Genomic DNA, 5,646 nt, shown 5'->3' on the forward strand with positions numbered 1-5,646 from the left:
CGGGACAGCGCGCGGTCACGTGAGTTGCTGGGCCGGCCGCCGCTCAGCGCTGCGCCGCGAGGCCGGCCTTGACCACGCGGGGTCCCCACTGAGCGCCAAAAGGAATTTCCCGAGCGGAACGCTGTGTGGAAGCACAGAGGCAGCGCTCTGCGTGGTGACTTTGGCAATTAATACCGCTAAATAAAGGCATACGCTTTGCATTCACACCTCTGTGAGAGGCATCTCACAAGGGAAGCTTTCATTCAATACATTTTGTATCAGAACAAATAAATACCTGTCAGTTATGAACCAAGCGTTCCAAACCAACGTTCTAATTTTGCGTTCCCCACTATTACCTGCACTCATATGGCAGTTGTGATTCATTTCATTTCTCCACCTTCCAGTTTTCTGCCAGACTCAGATTCACTCAACGTTTTATAATTAGAAAAAAAAAATTAACACGTTCACACGAAAGATACACGGTGCTTCATCCTGCGAAGTAGCACCAGGCTCCATCCAGAACTTCTGCCAGCCGAGACCACCAGTTCATTGAATTCCTTCGAACTAAATCACAACACAGCTGTAAGGGACTCACGGATAAGACTTCTTTAAGCTTAGCGGTGCACTCTGTAATCCAGCCTTTGTGTTTGTTTGTACGCACAGAACTGGTTTCTTCCAAAGTGAAACTTCCCCAGTTTCATGTGGTTTCAGCTTTCCATAGGAAATATTTACCCATTTGTATGCAAATAGAGGGCACTCAGTTATTGAGGTCTGGGATTGGCTCAAAAACAACTCGGTGGAACCACAGGCATTTATCTACGTGCATTACCTTTCCTCATCGTTACTAATTAGTAGGCAGTTATCCTAGAGCACATAGTGCAAAATGAGTTGTTGGCACAGTTGCTTTTTCTTTTTGTTTGGGAAATAATTGCTGCTAAATAGTCAAGTCTGAGGGATTTGGATGCACATGCTTAAGTAAACTTTTTTTTTTGCACAGTGTTAACAGAAAATCTTTTGAGTGTTTTGTCGAAGTTCAAAGAGATCGGGTAATCAAATCTCGGAGGTTTTTTTTCCCTTTAAAGCTCTTAACAGATTAGAAATACTTTCGCATTATAGTGGTATTTCCTTTCCGTGGTAAACTATGTCTCCAATTTGCATTTGTTAAAGCAGGTGACCGTTACTATCTGTAGCTGATGCAAGTGACTTTTGGTAATGGTAATGCAACTAAAATTTGTGTAGGTTTGAATAGTTTATGTTTGAAAAATTAATATATATATTTTTCAATATTTGAGTGGTGAAAAAAATAAAACAGCATTTTAAAATGAAAGCTCAAAGCCAGTACACATAAAGCTGAATTTGGGCTCCTAACCTCTGACGGAGATCGGGTTTTATTTTCTAATATGTTTTCAGCATCTGTTTTTTAATTAGTTCATCAAGGAGGAACCACAAACATTACTTCCCATACCCTCTGTAATGTTCTGTACTCTTTAACAGCAGTCCCTCAAATGGGTAAGTTATTATTAATTAGTTTTAAGTTACCTGATCGCTGCTACTAGAGACTGAAACCAGCATAATCCATGTACAAACGTAGAAAACAAAATTTTGATTCTTCTACAAATTAAAAAAATAAAAATAAAAAAAATATATAAGAAGTTCAAAACAATATTAAATAGACTACGTATTTACTATTCAAAACAGGGCAAGAGACAAATGACTTCACTGCTAACTTATCTTGGGTCAATGGGAATAACATTCATCCTAATATCCATCCTAGCAGCACACAGCTATGTATCATTTCAGGAAACAGATGCACAAAGTACAGGCCCTGAGGAGTTAAGCTTTTACAAAGTTTACAAAGCTTATTTTAATATTCTCAGGAATGAACGAACAACAGCAACAAAGGAGATAATGCATACGGTCCTTAAATAAACTGGTTTTTACCTTGGGGTTTCAGATAAAGGCAAGGCATTATCTGGAACAAGTGGTGATAATTTTGCCCATGTCTAACTTTACATTATTTATCACATCTCACTGAAACTACAATGTATCGTTTTAAATATGATAAAGCTCTAGTTAACCCATGTAACTCTTGAAGCAGTGAAATGCTGCACCTGCAGCCAATTGTATTATAGACTTCCATTGAATTTGCATAGCACTTTTTGTACCATTTGGTATCACTCTGTAGATTTCTTGGATAGGAAAACTTGGGGCACTAGTTCCTTGCCATTCCTGTCTGGTCACCTTTCAATTCTTCTGTCATAAAATGCAGACGGGCTTCTTTTGTTTAAGAGAAGTCCTTCCAGTCTTTAGTCTCAAAACTTTACAGTTTGAAAAACTACATCTGGTAAATTTTAGCAGTCTTTAATGACACAGACATCACCATTACCACTGTGCTCCCATGCCTGTTTTTGCCATTCTTTTTTTTTTTCTTTCTTTCTTTCTTTTGACAAATATGGCTTTGCAGAGAACTGAGTGAGAAACAAAAATCTCTGAGTGAAAAACAAAAAACAAAACAAGACCTTTTTCTCTCTCCTCACCTAAAATGTCCCTACTGTACCTGGACATTCCCTTACTACAGAGCTACAATCTTCAAAAATGAAGAACTCGACAACTGTAAAGTTACAGACTGCCAGGGATGCTGACAAAATCTTTTTTGCTCTCAGCAAAATATTTAATATGAAACAGGAATATTTAATATTCCAAGCCAACAACTGAGGGAGCAATAAACAACTATGTGATCTGCCCAGAATTCAAGAATCTACCTGACAAACAGCACGTGTTGGAAGCATACTTCTCTCTTCACACGGTATCATTCTGATGTGCTTTTGTTGATAAGCCTCCCTGTCTGTCTGGGACAAAAACTGCTTCTGAAGCACCTGTTACCATACTGCAGCCGCAATGTTTGTAGTCACAAGAAAAATAAAAGGTTCACTTCCCACAGAGTAGTATTGTTCTTACAAAGGCAAATGAGATTCAGATCTTCAGTGTACAACTGCATCAACACAAGTCACGGCAGGAAATGAATTTCCCAAATTGAGACCCCTTCCTACTGGCCAAAGAGAAGTATAAGGACTAAAACAAGGACTGGAATTTCATATATTCACTTTTTTTTTTTTTTTTTTTTAAGATGAGGGAGGGCAAGGACAGGACTGACTGAGCGAGCAGAATTACACAAACACGAAAGAAACACGGCACATAACGTGTACATATATATTGATATATACACCATCGTATATGTGTATGTATCTACGCATACTACCGTGTGTCTGTGGTAAGCCTATTCCAGTTCTGACCTCTCTCTCACCTTGACTTCTGTGGGACAAAAACTGGGAAAACTCCAGCTCTGCCTTTCAATGCCTGTTTTCAATGCAGTCATTGTTTGCTTCACCTGGCTGGTTTATCTGCGAAAATGCAGAAAGCCTGAAGCACAGAGTTCTGAAAAACAAAGAGAGAGATTTGATGCAGAGATAACATCAGTTGCTTTCAGCTTCAGTATTTTAGGCACAGCACACTGATGCAAATCCTTGAGCATCTGGTAAAAAATGCTTCCTCAGAGACGGTGCCATGTCCTGTGCACCAGTTCACTGAATTTGGTCTTCTAAGGTTACTGATGCCAACCAAACATCTGCCTCTGCGGATCCCTTTTTCTGAGTGCATGAGTTACTGATTCCCAGCCTGTTATTGCTCAATCTCTACAATGCAGGAAACCAAACCCTGTGATTAATACAATTGTGAGAAACTGAGAAAGTCTGTGGTATGAACCCACCTCTATTTCAGAATTCTAATAGCAACCAAAGAGCTACTGGAAACAAGTTATTTAACCAAATGCTTAGAAGAGTAGGGACATGTTTTCTGAGATAAATCAGTTTTTGGAACGTTCTAAGCTGCAATTTACATTCCAGGGTCATGGAGTGCTCCTACTCCATCATTACACAGCTCAGCTCTAAATACTGGGACCATGCAATCAGCATGTCTTCTGAAAAAAATCGTATTCTCTAAGAGGAGCAATCCGTAGACAGACAAAACTTACTGAGACTTACTTAGAAATACGAGATAAATCCTGACAGTCGTGAAGTACTCTTATCAAAGAGAGGGCAAGGCACAGTCTGATCTGGCAGTTCTGAAGGTGTTGGAAGATATTCTCAGGGTGCTCACCAGGGGGGAGGAAGCCTGTAAGAGCTATCTCAGATTCTTGAATTTGCTGGAAAATTTCAGTGTGTGAAATGCTGCTGAATTTGTTTCATTCCAAGTATCCACCAGCAACTGCCAAAGGCTGCAGTCTGCAGTCTGTCACCGAGATAGCAACCAGTACTTAACTTCGGTACCATTCTCTGCAGAAACTTATGCAAATTAGTGCTTTCCACACACCGCAGTCATGGTCACTTGTCTCACTGTTAACCATCTGACCCTTTAACCAGGCTACAAACTCTTACGGCTAAGCTGGAGTAACAGCGATACCCTTCATGTTGAGTCCAATTTCAATAAACCCAGCAGAAGCAGTGCTGTGCCGACTGCCCGGCTGCATCAGCACATCTGACAATTTGCTACATTTTCTCTCATTGATATTAATTTCAACTACGTTGACTTATTTTGGTAAGATTAAGTTTTTCAAATATTTTTCTTTGTTAGGTCAGTGCATTTTCTAACAATGGAAATAACACTTTAAAACGAGATTGAGGGAAGTTAATCTACTTTCCCATTTCGCCCAGTATTTTTAGAATTAATGGGGGGGAAAAAAAGTAAAAGGTACAGTGGTGGGAGCATATACTGTGGGGAAGAATAAAATTCAGCCGCCCTCAAGAGAGCCAACATGGTGTCTCTGGATCCCAATCTCTGAACTGCTGGCTCTTGTGCTCTTCCTTCTAACAGCAGCGGGCGCAGCTCAGCCGCAGCGCTCTGCTCAGCTCCCTGCTGACACCCGCGCTTTCAAAGGGAGTTTTTGGGAACTTGGGATGTAATCCCAAAGATATTTCTCTTTGATAGGGAAAGGCTGTGTTTGCAGACACCTTCCTGGCTCCTGAAAATTACTGCTACAGAAAGACAGAACTCACAGAAGGACAGGATACGTTTGCTAATAATCACTTAAAGCACTTTGATGCATAACGTCCTCGAATGCTGGAAGCCCACATAGCTATAGCTTAGGCCTGGGCAGCAACAGCAGCCGATGCTGCCCATTTCCTTACTCGAGCGTTCAACAAACATCTGCAGAACCGGTTGCACAGTGGAATTTTCTGAAGACATGACGTTCGCGCTGTGAACCCCGCAGATCTGCGCACGTCTGAGGCCGACCTCACAGAAATCTCCGGGGCGGGCAGCGACCGCCGCGCTGCCGGAGGCCCCGGGGACGCGGGGGTCACCCGTGATGACCGTTCCGGCGCGGGGACGCGGAGCGGCGGGAGGCGAGCGGTGCTCGGGGGTCTCAGCCGGACTCGCCGCGCCTCAGGGCAGCGCGGGCCGGGGAGGAGCCCCGCGTCCGTCAGCCGCCGCCCGCGTCCCGACTTCGCTCCGCCACGCCGGGGCCGCTCCGCCGCGGAGCCTCCGCGACGAGCCCGAGCCACGAGGCGGGCGGCCGCGCGGGGCCAGGCGGTCCGGAGCAGCGAGGGGCACGGCCGCGGGGCGGGGCGGCCGCTCCCCGCCCGCCGGGGGTGGAGCCGGGCGGCGCCGCGG

Source organism: Lagopus leucura, unplaced genomic scaffold, assembly GCF_019238085.1.
Source record: "Lagopus leucura isolate 7727_CA_CO unplaced genomic scaffold, USGS_WTPT01 Super-Scaffold_100017, whole genome shotgun sequence".
Taxonomy (NCBI): Eukaryota; Metazoa; Chordata; class Aves; order Galliformes; family Phasianidae; genus Lagopus; species Lagopus leucura.